We start from the raw sequence: 25,469 nt of genomic DNA, 5'->3' as shown, positions 1-25,469 counted from the left end.
TTGACTGGATAGGAGCAGCTTCAACTGCACTCAAGAAGCTTGGCATTGTCCAGGACAAAGCGTCCCACTTGATCAGTAGCACATCCACAAGTGTCGATTGCCTCCAAATCTGATGCTTAGTACCTGCCAGATGCACTATCGAAAATACTACACTGCAGTAACTTAGCCACTTCCTGAGACAGTACCTTCCCACTGCCACTTGCATCTTGAAGGACAGGAGCAGCAGAGACATGGGAACAGCACCACTGTAAGTTCCTCTCTAAAACACTCGGCATCCTGACATGGACATATTCACGGATCCTTTACTGTAATTGGGTCAAAATCTGGAATTCCCTTCCTCAGGCCAAATTGGGACATGTTATTTCAGAAAGGCAGCTTACTGCCATCTGCTGAAGGACATCTACGGACAACTAAAAGCAACCACCATGTTCCATGAGTCAATAAAAAAATCGTTGAAGCTAACATGACAGTTTGATAAAGTGGTTGAGGAGGCATTATGAGGATGAAAGAAGCAATTAAAAGGTTTGGAGTAAAGTTCCAGAATCAGTCCCTATCATGGTAGCTTCAATTAATAAAAGCGTATGAAATGAAAATGCTGGAATAGTGAATGATAATGGCAGACCTACCAAAGGTTTGAAGCATGTTACATGGTTCAGTATTGTCCTTCAGAGGAGGACGTCTGACCTTCCTACCTGCCCTGCCCTACCCGTTCAACAATAAGGTGACGGTTCTTTCCTGTGCCGAACCTGACCAAGAAACCCATCAGGAGAAAGTGAGGACTGCAAGTGCTGGAGATCAGAGTTCAGAGTGTAGTGCTGGAAAAGCACAGCAGGTCAGGCAGCATCCGAGGAGCAGGAAAATCAACGTTCCAGGCATAACCCCTTCATCATGTATCCTAATGAAGGTCTCATGCCCGAAACGTCGATTCTCCTGCTCCTCGGATGCTGCCTGACCTGCTGAACATTTCCAGCACTACAGTCTCGACTGAGAAGCCATTTGGTTGTAATAAAGCTTCTTAAGAAAGATCAACCGTAATTAGCCGAGCAAGATGGCAGGCCTTCAAAAAGGTAGCTGATGACCACCTTCTTGGGATATGTGACTAACGTTTTCATAAGTCAGTGAAGAATTCAAAAAATGCAAATTACAGTGAGTTAGGCTCTTCAGACAGAGTCCGGTACAAATTTAAGATTGATGATTGGATGCAAATTCTCCTGTGATGTTGCTGTGAACAGCAGGAGAGTTCTTGCCAGTATTGCACTCCAATATTTGTTCATGATGTAAAGTGTCAGATTTATTGCATTTCTGGTTGTGACCGCTTTCTGTGCATTTCCAATATTAGGATCACAGTGGTGATATCATGACACCAGTATTCCCAAACTCCAGTTTGATGTTGAATGGACGGGGCTTGGAATACCATCGTTTGCCCAGAGTGAAATTTGAATTCAAAGAAAGCCTGGAATCGGAAAGAAAGCCAAATGGTGGCCATGTAACCCGAGTCAATGGAAAAAATACAAAAACAGCTGGTTCACGAATGACAAGACATCTGTCACCTTTCCATGGTCTGGCCAACATGAGATTCCAGACCCATTGGGAAGTAATTGACTGTGTTCTGAGTGGCTTTAGCAAGCCATTCAAGGGCAATTGGAGATAGGGACTCATTGCTGACTCTAACCAGAAAGTAATACATGTAACAAAACCTCACAACAACGATATCAATTAAATGTAATTGTTGCGGCAGTTCCTGATGTCATTTCAAGTATTTCACGTGAATATTCTAAAACGCACTTTGAGTGATGTTGCACCGTCTAAACGGACTACAATATGAATTAGTGGGACATTCAGAGGAGATCCAGTTCAACATTGAAGTTTAATTGCAGAATTTTCAGCACTGAATTTTTAACCTAAATAAAAGTTTTAAATTGTGTTTATTGTCCAGAAATAAATAAAATCTGTTGCAATTCGTCTTCATAAATTTGTATTCACTTATGAAAAAAGTCAACATTCTTAAAATAAACTTGTTTCGATTTGAATCTTACCAACAAATCACTTCTTTCATCTGGCTTTGCTGTCACCATCACTTCCTTGAAAGCAATTAAGCATTTATGCAAATAAACACAGAAATAGAATTCTCAGAATAAATTACAGAACAGCAAAACCCCAATTTATATTTCCCCACAAGCACAGCACACGAATTGTGGAAAAAATGCAAATAACTCAATGGATTCCAATACTAATTGACGTTAGGACTTTTAAATACATAAGTTGTATGATTGTTGAATGACAGAGGTATCAATTGTCATGTTTAGTAAAAAAAAAACTATAATTAAGAGATACATTGGCACAGCTAATATTTCTGTCTCTCTTTTTCTCTCTTCCCCTCCTGCCTTCCCCCCTTTTCTCTTTCTATCTGATGCCTTTTTTTGCCTCTCCACAATCGGACAATGTTTTCCTTAATAACATGAAGCCAACACCTCACCAATATATGCTCTCAGCCAAATTCATCCATTTCTTCTGAGAGATTTGAGTCAATACAGCCAGATTTTCTCAAAAATCTGTCTGAGCATTGAGTGATCTGGAAATGCTTGATCGGAATGAGGCTGCAAGACTTTACTGTGATTGTGTTTTCATTGTAACTCAGCAGTATTATTCTCGGCTGAAGAATGTTTAATGGTTCAGTGCAATGCATATTTAGTCTATAATTAACTTTTACTGTACATCTCATGGAATTTTTAATATTGTAGAAGGTGATTTATTCTGTGTCGACTCTGTGTTGTACCTGCTCTGGGAGGGTTTATTTTAGGGAACCCTGGATGCAGCTCTACACTGTGTCTAAACCAAAATGTATTTGACATCTTTGCAATGGACAGCACAATATAGAGGGAGATTTACCCAGCACATTACATGAGCTGGACAATCACAGAAAACATTTGATGTAGCCGTGTAAAGGGGCTTGAACTCCTACCCACTGTCATTCTGATTTTGAAATGCTTGATACCAGAATAAAAAGGGAACAACACTATGCATCGAAACTTTGTTATACAAGTAGATTGTCATCTACAGGCACAGACATACATACACACATAAGCAAATCATTTATGAACAATCCTTGCAGTGTTTAATGGATGAGAGCTGAGAGAACTTTAATATGCAATGTGTGTATTTCATGCAACACATGCCGATAGTGAGTTTGATATGGTAGTTTAAATGTAGTTTTCATCTGCCTTTAATCTTTTCTGTGACAGTCGTGGTTGTGTTTGACAAATATTCAACAGAACTGGAGGATGATAAATGTAGTCACTGCATTAGAGGTAGAATGCAATGCCATCAAACAGGGAGAAAGGCGATCCCTGTGTATTTTCATGATGAGGAGGGATTGAAGCAGCTGGGCTTCAAACATAAAATGGAGGTTAATTTACATGAGGCCGGGATAATTCTGAAAAGACTAACTTAGAGCAAAGGTCAATGATAGGGAGCCAGAAGCAGCCTGTTCAGCCAATGGGGTTTGGTCTTCCAAACAATGACATCATGGCTGAGCTGATAACCCTCACCTCCACTTTCCAGTGTTTTAACTTTAAGCATTGATTCAATTACCAAATCAAAATCTGTCCATTTCAGCCTTCAAAATACTGAATGACCCAACATCGACAGTCTTCTGTGGTAAAGAATTCCACAAATTCTCTACATTCTGGGAGACAAAATTCTCTTCTGCCTGAAATTTGTGACCTCTAATTTAGACATTCTACTCCCTGGTCCGAAACTCTCCCACAACGGGAAACAACCTTGCTGCATTTACACCATCAAGTTTCCTGAAAATAATAGATGTTTCAGAATGTCAGTACTGAATCTTCTATGTTCCAATGAGTACAGGCCCAAACGACTCAATCTCTATTCTCAAGACAGTCCCTCCATCTTCAGGATCAGTCGGCTAAACCTAATGTGGATTGTTTCACATTCCAGTGTACCTTTCGTTTGTGATATGAGTCCCAAGAACAGGTCACAGTATTCCAGCTGTGGAAAGAATAGAGCTTCTTTTCAGTTTTAACAAACATTATAGTCATATAGATATCCAGCACTGAAACAGACCTTTCGGTCCAACTGCACTGACCAGATATCCCAATCTGACTAAGTACCATTTGCCAAACATTTGGCCAATCTTCCTCTAAATGTTACCTGTTCATACACCCATCCAGGTGCCTTTTAAATGCTGTAATTGAACCCGCCTCCACCACTACCGCTGGCAGCTTTCTCCATACATACACGTGAAAAGGTTACCCATCAGGTTCTTTTAAAACATTTCTCCTCTCACGTTAAAACGCTGCCCTCTAGTTTTGGACTCCCGCTCGAGGAAAAAGGCCTTGGCTATTCACCATATCAATGCCCCGCATGATTTTATAAGTCTTGTTCAGGCCACTCCTGAGCCTCCTTTTCTCTCACTGAAGGGAAAAGAAAAGCCCCAGCCTTTTCAGCTTCACCTTATACCTTAAACACTCCAGTTCCAGCATCATTCTTGGAAATCTTTTCTACACCCTCTCAAGTTTCACAAAATGCTTCATAGAAATGGTCAGCCAGATTTCTCTGTAATAATTCTAAATGTGGCCTCACAAATGTTCTGTACAGCTGAGACATGACATCTCGACTCCTAACCTTCTTCCCACGCTGTCTCCCTGCAACTCCACTTTCAAGGAATGATGCATCTGTACCCTTTGGTTTCTTTGCTCAGCAACACTCCCCAAGGCCCAGCCATTAATTGTATAAGTCCTGCCCTGGTTTGCCTTACATAAATGCAACATCTACATTTATTTAATGAAGCATGGGTTGATGAAAGGCAGGTTATGTTTAACTGATTTATTGGAATTCTTTGAGGTTATAACAAGTGTGGTAGACAATGGGGAAATGGTGAACGTGGTGTATCTGGATTTCCAAAAGACATTCAGCAAAGTGCTGCACAAAAGGCTGCTGCATAAGCTAACGATGTACAGTGTTACAGGCAATGCATTAGCATGGACAGAAGAATGGTTAACTAACAGAACACAAAAATTGAGGATAAATGGGTGTTTTTTCTGGTTGACAATCAGTGGGTAGTGATGTGTCTCAGGGATCAGTGTTAAGACTGCAATTGGTTACAATTGTTGAGACTGCAATTGTTTACAATTCAGGTAGATTGCTTCGCGTTAGAGACCCAAGTGTAGTGTGTTGTAGTTCGCAGAACCCACTAAAATGAGTGATAGAGCAAAGTGTGCAGAAGGATATAGACAGGTTAAGGGAGTGGGCAAGGGTCTGGCAGATGGAGTACAATGTAAGTAAATGTGAGGTCATCCATTTTGGTAGGAATAATAACAAAGAGGTCTACTTTAAAATGGTGAAAAATTACAGAATGCTGCTGTGCAGGGGGACCTGGGTGTTCCTGTGCATGAAACACAAAAGTATGGTTTGCAAGTCCAGTAGCTAATTAGGAAGACAAATGGAATAATGTCCTTCATTGCCAGTGGATAGAGTTTAAAATTAGGACTTTCTGCTGCAGCTGTATAGGGTTCTGGTGTGGCCACGCCTGGAGTACTCTGTACACTTTTCATCGCCTTACATGAGATGGCACTGGGGTGGGGTTTGCTGAGGAGGTTGACTACGTTGTTTCTAGAAATGAGGGGGTTGGCTTATGAGGAGAGATTGAGCAGACTGCGATTATACTCATTGGAATTCAGAAGAATGGGGGAGGGGATTGTAAAATTATAATGGGATAGACAGAAGCAGGGAGGCTCAAAGTTTGTGAGAAGATTTGTAGCTTGGGTGGTCGTTGTTGTGATTCTGTTCACTGATTTGGGAATTTGTGTTGCAAACGTTTCATCCTCTGTCTAGGTGACATCCTCAGGGCTTGGGGGCCTCCTGTGAAGCGCTTCTGTGATGTTTCCTCCGGCATTTATAGTGATTTGTATCTGCCGCTTCCGGTAGTCAGTTCCAGCTGTCCGCTGCAGTGGCCGGTATATTGGGTCCAGGTCGATGTGCTTATTGATTGAATCTGTGGATGAGTGTCATGCCTCTAGGAATTCCCTGGCTGCTCTCTGTTTGGTTTGTCCTATAATAGTAGTGTTGTCCCAGTTGAACTCATGTTGCTTGTCATCTGCGTGTGTGGCTACTAAAGATAGCTGGTCAAGCCAATGTCTTCACTCAAAGGGTTGTGAATCTCTGGAATCCCCTGCCTATGAAGCAGCTGAGGCTAACCTGTTGAATGTTTTAAAGATGAAGATAGATTTGTGAACAGTAAAGGAATGAAGGGTTATAGTGAGGGGTGGGTAAGTGGAGTCTCAGTCCATTGAAAGATGATCCACGATATTATTGAAAGGCAGAGCTGACTCATGGAGTCAGATGGCCTACTCCTGATTGCATTTCTTCTGTTCGGATGTTGTTCTGTTCTAACAGGCCTCCAATTCAAAAAGTAATGCTCTCTAACTACTAAATAAAAACTGAAAGAGCTGTGGATGCTGTGTATCAGAAACAAAAGCAGAAACTGCTGGAAATGCTCAGAAGGTCTGGCAGCGTCTCTGGTGTGAAAGGCTCACCAGTTTATGGTTCCCTTGCTTTTCCATTCAACTTTCTTCAATAATGGTGCCACATTTGTCGCTCTCCAGTCTTCTGGCATCTCATCTATGATTATCAACGATGCAAATATCTCAGCAAGGGGTCCAGGAATCTCTTCCCTAACTTCCCACAAAGTTCTGGGAAATACCTAATCAGGTCTCCAGGATTTATTTCCATTTTTCTACTTTAAGACCTCCAACAACTCCTTTTCTGTAAAATGAACTCATTTTCAGATCACATTATTTATTTCCCAAGTTCCTTAGCTTCCATGCTCCTATCTACTGTAAATACTGATGCAAAATATTTGCTTAGTGTCTCTGCCATCTCCTGTGGTTACATGCAGGAAAGCCATCTTGATCTTTCAGGCCTGTATTCTCTCATTAGTTATTCTTTTAAACTTAAAATAATTTTAGAACCTTTCGGATTCTCCTTAATTCTATTTGCCAAAGCAATTTTATGTCCCCTTTTTCCCCTCATGGTTTCCTGTTTAAGTATACTCCGACTGCCCTTATACCCTTCTCAGGATCACTCAATCCCAGCTGTCTATATCTGATGAATGCCCCCTTCTTTTTCTGGACAGGAGTTGCAATTTCCCTCATCATTGAGCTTTTCCCATGCCTTGCCCTTCACACAAACAGAAACATACCATCACTGAACTCCCATTGTCTCATTCTTAAAGGCCTCCCACTTGTCAGCCATCCCTTTACCTGTGAATAACCTCCCCCAACCAACTTCTCAAAGTCTAATACCATCGAAACTGGCCACACTCTAATTTGAAACTTTCATTTTTAAATCAATTATATCCTTTCTCATCATTATTATTAAACCAATAGAATTATGATCACTTTCCCAAAAGTGTACCCCTATGGACACCTCATTCACTTGCTCTGCCTTGGTTCCCAACAGAAGGTCAAGTATTGCGAACTGTCTAGTAGGTGCATCCACATATTGAATAACAACGTTTTCTTGTACACACTTAACCAATTTCTCCACATTCCAAGATCTTAACAGTACCCCAAACTCTGTTTGGAAAGTTAAAATTCCCTACCATTATCCTTTTTTCTTACAGATAGCATAATTGCTTGTACATTTCCCACTGACTATTAGGAGGCCCATTTTACAATCCCAGCAAGGTCATCACCTCATTCTTATTTTTAAGTTTCATCCATATAACTTAACTGGGCAGTCTCCAAGAAATATCCTCTCTACATCCAGCTGTAATGTTCTTTCTAACCAAAAGAAAACCACTCCATCTCATTTCTTGCTCCTCTGTCTATACATTCTATAGCATCTATATCCTGGAACATTAAGCTGCCAGTCCTGTTCATTCCTGTGCCACATTTCTGTAATGGTAATGATATCCTTGTCCCACATTCCCATCTATGCCCTATGTACATCTGTCTCACATGTCAGGCCTCTTGCATCAAAGTAAATGCACTTTAGCAGTCTTACCTCTCTCTTGCCAAACTATTGTCTGCCTTGACCCCTTGAATTGCTCACCGCATCTCACCTCAAACATTTCTCTTTTCTCACTATCTTGTTGGTTCCCACCATCCCCCTTACTAGTTTAAAACCTTCAGCATACTGCTAGCAAATTTCCCCACAAGAATATCGGTCCCCTTTCAATTCAGGTCCCTCTTATACAGGTCATTTCTATCCCTGAAGAGATCCCAATGATTGAAAAATGGGAATTCTAACCCCTGCAGCAGCTCCTCAGCTGCACATTAGCTGCTCTATCTGACTGTTCCTAATCTCAATATTCCATTAGTTTTTAAACAAACCCCAACATGACATTTGCCATCTTTATTGACAGTTGAAATTAAAAGCTAACTTTTTGTGGTTTGGAGATGCGGACTCCCTGTAGATTTCTGAATTCAATCTCTATATTGCCTGCTAAAATGCATAACTTCACTGTTTATGTCTGTTCTCATTTATTTAATCCACATTACATTATTATGCAAAGCTCCTTGTTCACTCTCTTGTCCTATCTGTATCTCTCCGCAAACTTCTTTTTGTGTCATACTCACCACTTGTCTCCGCTCCAATTTTTGAGTCATTCGCAAACTTGCCTACAATATACTCACTTTCCACATCTAAGTCATCAAAATACTTTGTAAGTTTTTTTTGTCCCCAGAACAGATTTATGTGGTACTCCACAGATTGGCATCCTGTAAAATAAAACACTTAATCAAACTTTTCTGATTGGGATTTCAAAAATCCTTTCTCCATGTTAATACAGTACCTCCAAAGCCAAGGCTCCTATCTTATTCAGTAATCTTATGCATGGGTGCTATCAAACACCTTCAGAAAATCAAAACATGTTACAATCACGGTTTCCTCCATTTTGTCCAAGAATTCCGATACTTTTATCAGGCAAGATTTCCATTTTGTAAAGCCATTCTAAGTTTTCTGCTGTAACATCCTTTTTTAAAGACTCCACCATTTTTTTCAATAAATGATGTTAAACTAAGTAGCCTCAGTCAATCTTTTGTGTGCCTTAACTTTTTATGAGTGAAGGTGTTGGGTGAAGGATCTACTATCAGACCTCACTTCCAACTGCTGGAGAAGCACTGTCATTGCATCTACTGTGAAAATCTCAACAAAATGTATCTATATTCATTTACTGAGAAAGCAATTCCACAAATGTTCTAGCTCATCACCTTATGCTGGCGGTCTCAGATTTTACGAAGCAACTCACTGAAAGTCGACAAGGCTAATTAGCAGCAAACCAAGATCAATATTTGAGCAAAAATATCTCAATTCCTGGTCACGTATTTTTGTTCATCTCTTTTTAGGACATTAGCTTCGACAATGTGGAATCTGTGTGGGTGGAGCTGTGAAATACCAAGGGACAAAAAAACATTAGTGGGTGTCATACAGAGACCCCCAGACTGCAGTGGTCATGTTGGAATAGTACTAAACAGGAAATTAGCCAAGCATGTGATATGGAGACATTGGTGATCATGGGTGATTTTAACCTGCATCTAGATTGGACAAATCAAATTAGCCACAATGTCTCCGAGGGGGAATTCCTGGCGTACATATGGGATGGTTTTCTTAACCAACATGTGGATGAACCAACTAGAGAGCAGGCCATCTTAGTCTGGGTACTGTGTAATGAGAAGGGAATCATTGCCAATCTAGCTGTGTGAGACTCCTTGGGGATGAGTGACCATGACATGATACAGCTTTTTTATCAGGATGGAGAGTGAGCCAGCTGATTTGGAGACTAGGGTGCTGAATTTTAATAAAGGAAACTATGAAGATATATAAGGCATGAGTTAGCGTTGATAGATTAGTGGAAGTTGCTTAAAGGTGTGACAGTAGATAGGCATTGGCAAATATTTAAGGAAATCATGGGGAAGCTGCAACAACTATTTATTCCTGTCTGGTACAAAAGCAAAATGGGTAACAGGGCCAATCCATGGCTTATAAAGGAAATTAGATGCATCCATTTGAAGGAAGTAGCATAGAGATTGGCCAAGAAAAATAATAGGTCTGATGTTTGAGAGCAGTTTCGAATTCAGCAAAGAAGGACCTCGGGATTGATTAAGATGGGGAAAACAGTACAAAAGAAAGTAAGCTTGCAGGGAACATGAAGACTGACACTACAAGGTTCTACAGTACGTGAAGAGAAAGAGATTGATGAAGACAAATGTAGGTCCCTACAGATGGAAATTGGGGAAATGTATAACAAAGGACAACGAAATAGCTGAGCAATTGTATACGTACTTTAGTTCTGTCTTCACAAAAAAATGACAGTTGTACAGGAGGTTGGTGAGGCTGCAGTTGGAGCATATGTTCTGCTTGGTCACCTTGCTCGAGGAAGGAAGTTATTAAACTGGAAAGAGTGCAGAAGAAATTTATATGGATGTTGCTCGCACTCAGTGGTCTGAGTTATAAGGAGAGGCTGAACAAGCTAGAACTTCTTTTCTTGGCAGTCTAGGAGACTGAGAGGGGATCTTATAGAACTGTCCAAAATTATGAGAGGCATACACTCAGTCTTTTTTGCCAGGGTTGGGGAATCGAGGATTTGATGGCATTAGTTTAAGTTTAGAGGGAAAAAGTACAAAAGGGAACCTGAGGGGCAATTTGATTACACAGAGGCTGGCACACATAGGAAATGAGCTGCCAGCGGAAGTGGTTGAGGTGGGTACGTTAACAACATTTAACGGCATTTTGACAAATACATGGATAGGAAAGGGTTAGAAGGATGTGGACGAAATGCAGGGAAATGGGGTTAGCATGGGTGGACATTTTGGTCAATATGGACCAATTTGGGCTAAACGACCTCTCTCTATGCTGTAGGACCCTCTGACTCGAAGATACAAATCAAGTACCAGAAATCCTAGAGAATGCAATTTTTAGTGAGAGGGAAGAACTGAGGGAGGTCAATATTAATAGAGAAATGCTGCTGGGAAATTGAGGGGATTGAACCCGATAAATCCTCAGGGCCTGATAAATCTACATCCCAGATTTTTAGAAATAGTGGATGCTTTGATTGTCAGGATTCTTTAGATTTTGGTACAGCCCTTGCAGATTGGAGGGCAGCTATTGCCACGCCAATACTCAGAAAGAGAGGTACAGAGAAACCAGGGAATTATAGACCAGTGAGCTTCAGACCAGTAGTGGGGAAAATTATCAAATCCTTTATCAAGTACTTTAGGGCAGAGCATTGAGAAAGCCGTGGCAAGATCAAAGAGAGTCAGCATGGATTTATGGAGGGGAAATCATGCTTGTCAAATCTATTGGAATTCTGTGAAGATGTGACTATCAGAATCGAAAAGGGGCACTGGTCAATATGGTATATTTGGGCTTTAAGAAAGTGTTTGATAATGTACCACTTAAGACACCACTGTACAGTATTAATGCGCATGGGATTGGGGTAGGTGTACTGAGATAGATAGAAAACAGATGGGTAGAGGGGAAACCGAGTAGGGCTTAAGGGTCCGTTTCAAATTGGCAGCCAGTAGCTAGTGGGGTGCCACAGGGACCCCAGCTATTAGCAGTTATTTTAATGATTTGAATGAAGGAATAAAATGTAATATCTCAAGGTTTACAGATGACACCAAGTTGGATAGGAGGGTGAACTGTGACGAGGATGCAGAGACCCTGTGGCATGGTCTGGACAGATTTGGTGAGTGAGCAAATCAATGGCAGATGCAGTTATTTTGGATAAATGTCAGGTTATTCACTTTGGAAACAAAAGCAAGGTGGTGGATTACTACCTGTCTGGCTGTAAATTGGGAGAGGAGAGTGTCCTTGTGCACCAGTCGCTGAAGGTAAACATGCGAGTGCAGCAGGCAGTAATGAAAACAAATGTTATATTGGCCTTCATTGTGAGATGTTTCAAGCACAGGAGCAGGGAAGTGTTGTTACAGTTATATAGAGCATTGGTGAGGCCATACCTCAAACACTGTGTGCAGTTTTGGTCTCATTTTCTGAGGAAGGGTGTTCTTGCTTGGAAATAACATACGATGATAGATTGTCCAGCTTAGGATTGTATTCACTGGAATTTAAACGAATGGGAGTGGATCTCATTCTAACAGGACGAGACAGGTTAGATACAGGGAGGATGCTCCTGATGGTGGGTGTGTCTAGAATCAGGGGACACAGACTGAAGACTTGGGGTGGATCATTTAGGAGAGAGATGAGGGAGACATTTCTTCACCCAAAGACTGATGAGCCTGTGGAATTCATTATCACAGGAATTAGTTGATGCCAAGACATTGAATGTATTGAAGATGCGGCTCAATATAGCATTTAAGACAAATGGGTTCAAAGGGGAGTAAACAGGATGAGGTTGTTGAGTTGGACGTTGAGTCATGATCATGATAATGGCAGAGCAGGCTCAAAGGGCTGAATGGACTCCTCCTGCTCCTATCTTCTATTTTTAAGAGGATATTGCCCTGAGAAAACCATGGACAGTATTAGTGCTTCCCCATTTAACTCAAAACATCACTCAGCATCCCACCTGAAAAATAATATGGAGACATAACCTCTTAAATTTCAATGACACATCGCCTCTCAAGTGTCAAATATGATGATTGAAGTGCAGCTTTGCTCATTCTTGACACAATATGTCATTTTGTTCTGTGATTGTGTGTGTGTGTCTGCAATTCTGTGTGTGAGTGTCTGTGTGGTGGTGTGTGCCTGTGTGCGCATGTGTCCGTGTGCGTGTATCTGTGTATGTATGTGTCTGTCTCTGTGTGGTTGTATGTGCGTGTGTGTCTGTGTGTGTCTCTGTGTGGGGGTGTGTGCATATCTGTGTCTGCTTGTGTCTCTGTTTGGGTATATGTCTGTGTGTGTGGTATCTGTGGGTGCGCGTGAGTATGTGTGCATGTACATTTCTGTGTCTGTAGCCATGTGAAGCACATCATATTTCCTTGAAACTACTTTCTTTGCCAGAGGCCACCAGCATGCTCCAGTTGCTGGAAGGTGCTCTGATGTATTTCAGATTGCGTGCCTCCATGCAATGTAAATTTGCTGCTTGATGAAAAGACTGATTCATAAGAGACAGCTTCTATCACCAATTTCGCACTAACAATTACAGAGTGTCATTATGAGTTATTGTCTTTAGTTTTAGCGTCTAAGGTCACCCTTATAGCTCATGTCAAACCAATGGAAATCTTCCCATTCATTTCTCTCAGCCAATAGGGACTCTCACCATGTCTAGTCGATGTTCGGGGCTGTCATACCATTCTTCAGCATTCCTGAAGCGGACCCTTTGGTCCATCACTAGCTGCCTGGCTGTAGGAATCTCACCATGCGGGAAGTAAATTCACAAGTCACATGTTTCTATTCTGTCAACATGCCCAAGACACACTTGTTGGATGATTGAGGGACTCTCCATTTGAGAGGACACAAAATTCAAGAATTTGTCATGTCACTTCCAAGTCTCAGCATTCTAACTGGGATACCCTCGCCCACATCTCAATTCAACCCAACAACCCCTGCAAGTCTCCATACAACAACCTTTTCACTCCTCCCTCTGTATGTTCCAGGACCACAAAACTCCTTGCAAGGACATCCGTACCTCTCAGATTATTCCAGACCAGACAACCAAGAGAAAAGGAGTAAGAAAGAACTGCAGCTCAGAGTCAAAAAGCGTGGCGCTGAAAAAGCACAGCGGGTCAGGCAGTATATCCAAGGAGAAGAGTCAACGTTTGGGGCATAAGCTTTTCATGGAGTGTCCTGCCAGAAACATTGACTTTTCAGTCATAAGTGAAGACTATTGTTGGGACAAGGTCTGCTGTTAGAATTGGGCAGTGAAAAGTTAGTTGTCACTCTCATAGAACGCCATAAAACAACATTCTTGTGGATGGATTCTCTCATGCTCTAAATAAAATACAATGAACATCATTGTTATGTGAATCATGAAACAAATTGGAGAACATTAACAGACTGAGAACAAAGTCACAAAGCCAACAGTTGACACAGGAGAAGAAAACAAAGAGTACAGATAAGCAAGTTCAAGCAGAATGATCAGAGACCAGATTTGATTGAATGGCTGAGACAAAACAACAACAGATGACGAATAAATGGATATTTTCAGTTCAGAGAAATTACCTGAGCTACAATGGAAAGATGAAACACTGAAGCAATATATTGAAAAGCAGACACAGAAGTAGAATCTGAAAGCATTCCCAAATGTTACTAACCTAAAAATGATGTCTTGATGAGGACATGAAGACGATCACATATTCAGGCAGATGGGAAAGTGGCAGAAATTCATTACCAGGAACTTATAGAAAGGAGGTGTGGCATGTAGCACCTGAGCTACCTGTAGGTCATTGTGGGAGTGATAAAACTCACCAAAATACAAGAACATTTTTAATGGCCTCGAATGCATTAAGATGGAGTTTAAAGTTAATATAAATGTCATACATGTCATGCACCTGGAAAACCTCAGGCAGGAATAAAACCAGCACCTTAATACCCATCCCTGCATTTGAGGAACCTTTTACAATTCTTTGAAGAGATGACAAGTAGGTTAGACCAGGGAAACCCAGTGGATGTCGTCTACCTAGACTTCCAAAAGGCCTTTGAGAAGGTGCCACAAGGGAGGCTGCTGAGCAAGGTGAGGGCCCATGGTGTTCGAGGTGAGCTACTGGTATGGATTGAGGATTGGCTGTCTGACAGAAGGCAGAGAGATGGGATAAAAGATTCTTTTTCGGAATGGCAACCAGTGACAAGCGGTGTCCCGCAGGGTTCAGTATTTGGGCCGCAGCTGTTCACGTGATATATTAATGATCTGGATGAAGGGACCGGGGGAATTCTAGCGAAGTTTGCCGATGATACAAAGTTAGGTGGACAGGCAGGTAGTACTGAGGATGTGGGGAGGCTGCAGAAGCATCTAGACAGTTTGAAAGAGTGGTCCAGGAAATGGCTGATGGAATTCAATGTGAGCAAATGCGAGGTCTTGCATTTTGGAAAAAAGAGTACAAGCATGGACTACTTTCTAAACGGTGAGAAAATTCATAAAGCCAAAGTACAAAGGGATCTGGGAGTGCTAGTTGAGGATTCTCTAAAGGTAAACATGCAGGTTGAGTCAGTGATTAAGAAAGCGAATACAATGTTGTCATTTATGTCAAGAGGGTTGGAATATAAAAGCTCTGTTGTGCTACTGAGACTTTATAAAGCTCTGGTTAGGCCCCATTTGGAGTACTGTGGCAAGCTTTGGTTCCCACACCTCAGGAAGGACATACTGGCACTGGAGCGTGTCCAGTGGTGATTCACACGGATGATCCCTGGAATGGTAGATCTAACATACGAGGAATGGCTGAGGATCCTGGGATTGTATTCATTGGAGTTTAGAAGATTAAGGGGAGATCTAATAAAAACTTACAAGATAATACATGGCTTGGACAGGCTGGACACTATGAAATTGTTTCCGTTAGGCGAGGAGACTAGGACCCATGGACACAGCCTTGGAATTAGAGGTGGTAAATTCAGAACAGAAATGTGGAGACATTTCTTCAGTCAGAGAGTGGTGGGCCTATGGAATTCATTGCCGCAGAGTGCAGTGGAGGCCGGGACGCTAAATGTCTTCAAGGCAGAGATTGACAAATTCTTGATGTCACAAGGAATTAAGGGCTACGGGGAGAATGCGGGTAAGTGGAGTTGAAATGCCCATCATCCATGATTGAATGGCGGAGTGGACTCGATGGGCCGAATGGCCTTATTTCCGCACCTATGTCTTATGGTCTTATGGTCTTACAAGGGTCTTAACTGATTCAGTAGGTCCCCTACATAAAACAAAAAGTGGGAATCAGTATTTGTTAACAATAATAGATGAGCCCATTAGATTTGCAGGGGCTATTCAATTTGTGCAATACCACTGCTAGAAGATTGTAGAAGAGTTACTCCAGTGTTTAACTCAATAAAGACTACCCACAGAGATACAACCAGATCAAGGATCAAATTTTACATCAAATTTATGGAGGGGAGTGTTAGAAAGGTGGCATCAAACTTCAAAGACCATTAGCAAATTTAGAGAAGACCATATTGAGGGCTTATATTCAAGATAATCCAACCAACTGAATAAAGGAATTCCATTTGCACATCTTGCCAATAGGGATGTCCCAGCCTCCACTGCACTCTGCCCCGGGTACAACAGAGAGTTACAAGGGGACATAAATTTAAGGTGAAGAGTGGAAGGTATAGGGGAGACTTCAGGGGTGGGTCTTTACCCGGAAAGTGGTGGGGGCATGGAATGCGCTGCCTGTGGGAGTGGTAGAGTCAGAATCTTTGGTGATCTTTAAGCAGCAATTGGATAGGTACATGGATGGGTGCTTAAGCTAGGACAAATGTTCGGCACAACATCGTTGTGTGCTGTATTGTTCTATGTTCTATGTTCTATGTTCTAAATGAATCTGCCTCATTCAGTCCATTTGAATGAGTGTTGGGGCATGAGCTCAGAGGACCACTGAAATTAAATAAGGAGAAATTAGTGAGTTAGAGTTCAGCTACCACATATTTGAACTGTGTATCAAATTTTAGGGAATGATTAAATTGACTGGGAGTTGGCTAGATGGCATTTAAAAGTAGCACAGCACGTGATGAAGCAGGAAGCAGACAAGAGATTGAAAATTTGCAATTTTTTGAACATGGATAAAATGTTAGTGTTACTTCCAGTTGAACCTATAAAAGCAAGATTTAGTGGAACTTATCAAAGTGAAATAAAATTGAGTGAGGCGAATTATTTGATAAGGACTGCAGATAGAAAGCAATCTCAGTGTGTCATGTGAATATGCTCAAATTATAATTTGATACTGCGACAAAGCTGTTACTTTAACAAGGTTAGGTTGTCATTCGGTCTTTTTTCTTCTGGAGGTCATAAAAACACAGGTTCGGAAAAGTCTGAGTTTGGAAGGGTTTCAGGGCCAATTTGACAATAGCTAACAGATACTGCCTCAGGCAGAATGCTTTCAAGGTTAGAAAACAAACACTTGTATATTGAAAGGGGAACGGCCAGTTCTCCCAGCTCAGCTTATCTCTGGTTTAGTTTATTTTATCAGTCGTGTGAAGAAAGACTGCTGGACCCAAGAAGCAGGTCCAGGCTGGTAACCTCTCTCAGGTGTCTGTCCTGTGATAACTTGTGTTTGATATGACCTTGTGTGCCAAGGGATGCTTGTGAGGATGTTGCAAGTATCTTGGAACAGATACACTGTTAGGTTTTAGGATAGGGTAAGTTATTTGGTATTCTGTTTCTGTTCATTGTGTTTCATTCAGTAATCTTCTAAATAAATCCTGTTTGGATTACAATGAGGTGGCTTAACCAGCTGATTCTCTCCTTGAATATCCACTGTACACCTTCTCAAAACAACTAGCAAAGTTAGGGTCTGGGCTAACTTTTTGAAATGTTTTAAGGGGTTTGGTCTGGTCCATAACAATCGAGAAGGAAAGTAAAAAGATAATGTGTTACTGGATACAACACGCGTGACGAAGTGAGTTCACAGGTTTCTGAATTGGACTTTCCTCAAATTAAAATGGACAATGAGGATGTTCTCAAAATTTGGAATAAATTATTGAGGTGCCTTCCACCAGAAATCAAAGTGACCTGAAAGAGTTATTACTATTGCATTGTGAGATATGTCGGAATAAGCTGGGAAATACTAATTTAATTATGCATGATATAGATATAGGAAATGCTGTTCCAATTAAGCAACATCCTTATAGATTTACACCAAAGAAAGTTGGTATAGGTTCAAAGACAACTTGAACTCATGTTCCAAAAGAACAGCATGAAAGGGAGTTGCAGCAATTGGAGCTCAGTCATAGTAATGGTGCCACAACCAGATGATTGCGTGCAGCCGATTGCAATGTTAATGCACTTGCAGCGTCTGATTCATATCCAATTCGACATTGAGAAAACTGTATTGAAAATGTAGAACAAGCAACTTATATTTGTAATTTGGACTTGCTCAGAGGATACTGGCAGGTACCTTTATCCGAAGGAGTGAAGACAATTTTGACTTTTGTAACAATGAATGGACATTACCAACTTAATGTCATAGAGTCATAGAGATGTACAGCATGGAAACTGACCCTTCCATCCAATCCGTCCATGCCGACCGGATATCCCAACCCAAACTTGTCCCAGCTGCCAGCGCCCGGCCCATACCCCTCTAAACCCTTCCTATTCATATACCAATCCAGATGCCTTTTCAATGCTGCAATTGTACCAGCCTCCACCACTTCCTCTGGCAGCTCATTCCATACACGTACCACCCTCTGTGTGAAAACGTTGCCCCTTAGGTCTCTTTAATATCTTTTCTCTCTCACCCTATACCTATGCCCTCTAGTTCTGAACTCCCTAACCCCAGGGAAAATATTTTGTCTATTTATCCTATCAATGCCCCCTCATAATTTTGTAAACCTCTATAAGGTCACCCCTCAGCCTCCGACGCTCCAGGGAAAACAGCCCCAGCCTATTCAGCCTCTCTCCGTAGCTCAAATCCTCCAACCCTGGCAACATCCTTGTAAATCTTTTCTGAACATTTTCAAGGTTCACAACATCTTTCCAATAGGAAGGAGACCAGAATTGCACACAATATTCCAACAGTGGCCTAACCGTTGTCCTGTACAGCTGCAACATGACCTCCCAACTCTGTACTCAATACTCTGACCAATAAAGGAAAGCATACCAAACACCACCTTCACTATCCTAACTACCTGCAACTCCATTTTCAAGGAGCTATGATCCTTCACTCCAAGGTTTCTTTGTTCAGTAACACTCTCTCGGACCTTATCATTTAGTGTACAAGTCCTGCTAAGATTTGCTTTCCCAAAATGCAGCACCTCACATTTATCCAAATTAAACTCATCCAAGATGTCACTATCTATTTCCCCACATTCTATTTCTTCCATGCCCTTCTCCACAGTAAACACTGACGCAAATACTCCTTTAATATCCCCATCCCATCTCTTGCAGTTTGTCACATAGGCTGCCTTGCTGATCTTTGAAGGGCCCTATTCTCTCCCTAGTTACCCTTTTGTCCTAAATGCTTTTTTTTGTAGAATCATCTTGGATTCTCCTTAACCCCATTTGCAAAATCTATCTCATGCCCCTTTTTTGCCCTCCTGATTTCACTCTTAAGTATACTCCTACTGCCCTTATACTTGAAGAATTCACTCAATCTCTACTGTCTATACCTGACGTATGCTTCCTTCTCTTTCTTGAGCAAACCTTCAATTTCTCGAGTCATCCAGCATTCCCCACACCTACCATCCTTGCCTTGCACCCCAATAGGAACATACTGTCTCATTATCTCATTTTTGAAGCCTACTCATTTTCCAACCATCCCTTTACCTGCAAAAATCCGCATATAATCACATTTTCAAAGTTCTTGCCTCATACTGCCAAAATTGTCCTTCATCCAATTTAGAACTTTAACAGTTAGATCCTGTCTATCCTTTGCCAGTCCTATTTTAAAACTAATATAATTATGGTCGCTGGCACCAAAGTGCTCCCCCACTGACACCTGCCCTGCCTTATTTCCCAAGCTTTGCACCTTCTCTGGTAGGTACATCCACATACTGAATCAGAAAATCTTCTTGTACACACTTAACAAATTCCTCTCCTCGGGTGCTCCGGTTTCCTCCCACAGTCCAAAGATGTGCAGGTTAGGTGAATTGGCCACGCTAAATTGCCTGTAGTGTTAGGTGAAGGGGTAAACGTAAGGGAATGGGTCTGGGTGGATTGCTCTTCGGAGGATCGGTGTGGACTTGTTAGGCCGAAGGTCCTGTATTCCACAGTGTAAGTAATCTAATCTAATCTAATCTAATCTAACCTTATCTAATCTAATCTAAACCCTTCGCACTATTCCAGTTCCAGTCTACATTTAGAATGTTAAAATTCCTTACCATAACACCTTATTATTCTTAAGATAACTGAGATCTCCTTACAAATTTGTTACTCAATTCCCCACTGATTATGTGGAGCACTATAGTACAATCTCAAATTGATAATAGTCCCTTTCTTATTTCTTACTTCCACCCAAATGACTTCCTGGATGTATTCCCAGGAATATCCTCCCTAATTACAGTCATAATGTTATCCCTGATCAAAAATGGCACTCCTCCTCCTCTCCTGCCTCCCTTTCTATCCTTCCTGAAGTATTTGTATCTTGGAACATGAAGCTGCCAGTCCTGCCCATCCTTGAGCGACATTTCTGCAATTGCTCTGATATCCCAGACCCACGTTCCTAACCATGCCCTGAGTTCATCTGCCTTCCGTGCTAGGTCTCTTGCATTGATGAAAATGCAGTTTGATTTATCAGTCTGACGTTGTTCTCTGCTTCGTTCCTGCCTGCCCTGACTGTTTGACTTGCTCCTTTTCCCAACTGTACCAGTGTTATATTGATCTCTTTCCTCACTATCGCCCTGGGTCCCATCCCTCTGCCCACCTTATTAATTTAAATCTCCCAAGTATTTGCAGCAATCTCCCTGCCAGTGTATTAGTCCCTTTTCAATTCAGGTGCAATTCATCCCTCTTATATGGGTCACTCCTACCCAAGAAGAGCTTCCAATGATCTAAAATGTGAATCTTTCTCCCATACACCAGCTCCGCAGCTACACATTAATCTCGATACCACCTTCCCTCCCCTTCCTGGGCCTCTCCATCTCCATCAACAGTTTCGGACTCAAAACTGACATCTTCTACAAACCCACTGGCTCCCACAGCTAAACAAGGACAGAATCCCCCTGATCTACACGTTCCACCCCCCCCCCCCCAACCTTCGGATACATTTCATCATCCTCCGCCATTTCCGCCACCTACAAATGGACCCCAGCACCAGAGGTGTATTTCCCTCCACACCCTTATCTGCTTTCCGTAAACACCATTCCCTCCGCCACTCCCTTGTCAGGTCCACACCCCACATCCCACCAACCCACCCTCCCTCCTGGCACTTCCCTCTCTCACCACAGGAATTGCAAAACCTGTGTCCCCAAACCCAACTCTCATTTCCCAAATGCACCAAAGCAGCCTTCCACATCCATCAGAGCTTTCGCTGCACTTCCACACATGTCATTTACTGTATCCATTGCTCCCGATGCAGTCTCCTCTATATCGGGGATACAGGTCACCTACTTGCTGAGCGCTTCAGAGAACATCTCCGGGACAGGCGCACCAACCAACCCCACCACTGTGGCTGAAAACCTCTCAACTCCCCCTCCCACTCCGCCAAGGACATGCAGTTCCTGGGCCTCCTCTATCACTAAACCCAAACCCAATCGACACCTGGAGAAATAATGCCTCACATTCTGCCTTGGGACATTGAAACCAAACACTATCAATGTGGATTTCACCAATTTCCTCATTTTTCCACCCCCTCACCATCCCCCCCAATCCCAGCCCCAACCTTCAAAATCGGCACCACCCTCATGACCTGTCCTATCTGTCAATCTTCCTTCCCACCTATTCACTCCACCCTCCCCTCCGACATTTCACTTTTACCCCCAACTCCATCCATCTAATGCACTCTCATCTACCTTTCCCCATGCCCACGCCGCTCCCATTTATCTCTCCACCCCTTGGCTCACAGCCTCATTCCTGATGAGGGGCGTCTGCCTAAAAATGTCGATTCTCCTTCTGCTCAAATGCTGCCTGACCTGTTGTGCTTTTCCAGCACCACGTTCTCGACTCTGATCTCCAACATCTGCAGTCTTCACTTTTTCCTAGACGTTCATCTGCTCGATCCTCCTATTCCTAGCCTCATTTGCTCACAGCATCAGGAGTAATCCAGATATTACTACCCTCGAGGACCTCCTTTCAAAACTCCTGCCTAACTTTCTATCTCCTTTCTTCAGCATCTCATCCTTTTTCCTTCCTGTGTTATTTGTTCCAGTGTGCACAGTGACCTGCTGCTGGTCCCACTGCCCTTTGAGAATATTCTGCCTTGATCTTGGAAACAGGGAGGCAACACATGATTCTGATTTCTCGCTGTTGGCCGCAGAAACATCTGTCTGTGCCTCTGACTAGAGAGTCCCCTCTCACAATCGATCGCTTGGTACCTGACATACCCCTCGTTACATTACAGCCTGTCTCGGTCCCAGAAACTTGGCTGTTCATGCTGCATTCTCCTGAAAGGCAATCGCCCCCTACATTTTCCAAAACAACATACTTGTTTGAGATGGGGTTAGCCACAGGAGACTCCTGCACTACCTGCCTCCCTCTCCTAATTTTCCTGCTTTTTCTCCTTTCCTTAAAACTACCATCCATCAGATGCCCCTAGTTCCTGTAAATTCCTCATTGCCTCAAACTGCCGCTCCAACTGATCGATGCGATCTGATAGGATTCAGAACCAAACACACTTACTGCTGATATAATCATCAGTATTAAGGAGACTCTCCCTAATCTCCAACAGCTGACAGGAAGAGCACATCACTCCACTCAAGGCCATCTTTGTACCTTAACAACCTACAGAAAATAGCATAGTCTTATGCACTAAAAAAAAGTAATCCAGTCTAACTTAGTATCTATGTTTCATATTTTTAAATTTTAATCAAAGGACAGATCTCAAAAAAACACTCACTATTAAAAATGACAGCAATATTACACTTAAAAACCATGCATTTATCTGCTCCTGTGCTGTGTGCTCTCCAATGTCGGTTCCTCGAACGTCAGCTGTGAATTTCACTGTTTGTCGATTTGTCTTCAACGTACTCCAATATCTGGAAACACTTGAACTCAAACAGCAAAGGCAGTAACTGTGCAGATTTACTGCTGTGTCAGTTAGCAGTGTAAGTTTCTTTCTTTCTCTCTCTCTCTCTCTCTCTCCCTGACCATGTGGTCACTACCTTTGTTCATTTCCTCCTTTTTAAAGTGCCATTGTTTGGATCTTTTCTCCCAAACTTCCAAAACAATGCAACAGCTTAAAAAACAGTAATTACTGCTTGTGGAATTCGAGGAACTCACTTCCAACACCGAAAATACTCCAAAAAGCGAGCAGTTCGTACAGCCAAAACTTTTCCCATCCTCCATCTTGGATTACCCAAATCCTGATAGTTTTTGCTCCATCTCCATGTCAATCCTTATCACTCATCAATTGGTTTTCCCTGTTTCAGTTTGCTTACTTGTCTTCTAATCCTGACGAGTGCAGGGCAGAAATGTTCAATTTTGTTTTTCTTTTAGCAACATTTCGGTTTTGTTCAGTTCTATAACAATAATTCACTACCTTTTTTTAAAGACCTTCCCACTTCTCTAATGGCTACATTTATTGCCTTCAGTTGTGAGGAATATTTGTCCCTATTCTCGAAGAAACTGAGTCCATCTTGTACCAACCTGGTTGAATGTCAGACAGATCAGGGAGTCAGGTATCATTCACTCTAGACTTATACTGACAAGGAAATCCCAGACTTCAGTCATGTCTTCTCTTATTTCTCACCAGCTATTCCTTAAAATACTGAAACTTTACTGTCCTCCAGTCCATTTCTGGAGTTCTTAATCCATGAACCTTCAACCTTCAGTAGGGCCAATGGTGAAATGCCACAGTGTGGGTGATCCCTTCAAAAAGGAACTAACTTGCATCAGAGATGCTAAAATGGCTCAATATATCAAATGCAAATCTAATTTATTTGACTTTTATCCAAAATATTAAACCTGTCTCACACAGGTTAATTAACCTGAGCATAAACAGACTCAGTGAACATGGCTTGGGCCTGGATGTAGTTAACAGCACAATCTCATTGCTGTAGTTTGTTATGAACACGTCGGTGTCTCAGCAGGTGGAATGAGTGAGCAAACCCTTCTTACACACAGAGCAGGTGAATGGCCTCTCCCTGGAGTGAACTCACTGATGTTTGATGTTAGATGATTGACTGAACCTGGTCCTGCAGTGAGAGCCCCAGAAAGGTTTCTCATCATTGTGAACATGTTGGTGGGACATCAGTTTCCTGGAACTTTTAAAGCGCTTCCCACAGTCTGGACATTTAAAAGGCCTGGTCTCAGTGTGAACTCACTAGCCTCCCAGTAGGGCAGAAGAGTGAGTAAAACCCTCCCTAAACACAGCGCAACAAAATGGTCTCACCCTTGTGTGAACTCACCGGTGTTTTTGCACATAGCATATGGTACAGAATGCCTTCTCATTCGGCTCAGGGGAACGGTCTGGGTTTGCCGATATATCTGCAGCTGGATGACTGAATGCCGCAGTCAGAGCAGGTTCTCGGCCTCTACCCAGTGTGATCTCGCTGGTGTGTAGGGAGTTGAAATGATTGCCTGAACTTAATGCCGCAGTGAGAACTCCTGAATGGTCTCTCCTCTGTTCGAATACGTCAATGGCACATCAGTTGCCCAGAATTTCTATGGCATTTTCCACAGTCTTGTCATTTTAAAAGTTCTTTTATCTGAGTGAACTCTATGGTCTGCCTGCAGTTGGGAAGACTGAGTGAATCCCTTCCCACACATAGAGCAGATGAATGGCCTTTCCTCAGTGTGAGTGCATTGATGAATTTCCAGTTGAGGTGGGGATTTGAATCCTCCTTCACTATGAGAAACAAAAGCTCACTCACTTTAATAATTTCAGCCCGAGACCAAATATCTGAATCAGCCGTTTATTTGTACACTTGCAAGTGGGTGCCCTGTCCAATTGCCAGGTACGGCAATTAGAAATGCACAGTATATCCCAATGAACTCTTGCAATTTATACAGTTTCTTTTCCCATATGTTTTCCTTATTCCATTGTTTGTTCCCTGCTTCGCTTACGTCACTCATTTCCTTAAGACTGATCCCTCAACTTCTGTTTATCCTGTCTTGTCCGTGACAAACTCTTATCTCTGACTCCCATAAGGGTGTTTGACGTCAGTCTACCGTAGGTTATTGATTAGGCATATCTTTTCTTCTATCAGCATCTATTTCCATCCAGAGGCCACTTTGACCTCTTTGATTAGGGTTTGTTCCTGTGTCTCCGTGTAAGGGGGAAACAGATGCTTTCCTGTTTGCCCATATATCCACCATTGTTCTGTATTCACGTCTCATGCTAACATATCCTTTCTTTTTGCTGAATATGTATTTTCTCATTCCTGTTCTGTATCAGAATTTATAGTTGCAGAAATAACATTAATTCATTTATATCCCACAATTTCCCCTTTTTCTTTTCATTACTATCTGTTATCTTCTGCATTTTTGTCTCCTTTTTTTTAAACATTGTTCCTAAAATTCGCAAGCATCATTTCAGAGATTTCATCCATCTTAGTCTCACTCATCTCCTTATTATTTAGTTGATAAAGTTCCTCTGTCAAATTTCCCCTCAGGGGCATTCATTTCATCAAGGCTGTTTCAATCAGTCTTTGGTTGAGCCCTCGTATACAGGGTATGACACAACAGCCAATGGCCACCAATACCCCAACTACTACTATCAGGGAAGTAAGGATAGAAACCACCACCCCCTTTT

This window comes from Chiloscyllium plagiosum, unplaced genomic scaffold (assembly GCF_037043375.1).
Source record: "Chiloscyllium plagiosum isolate Xiang-an unplaced genomic scaffold, Cpla_swu_hap1 HiC_scaffold_8, whole genome shotgun sequence".
NCBI lineage: Eukaryota > Metazoa > Chordata > Chondrichthyes > Orectolobiformes > Hemiscylliidae > Chiloscyllium > Chiloscyllium plagiosum.
Note: the sequence above shows the minus strand (reverse complement) of the source record.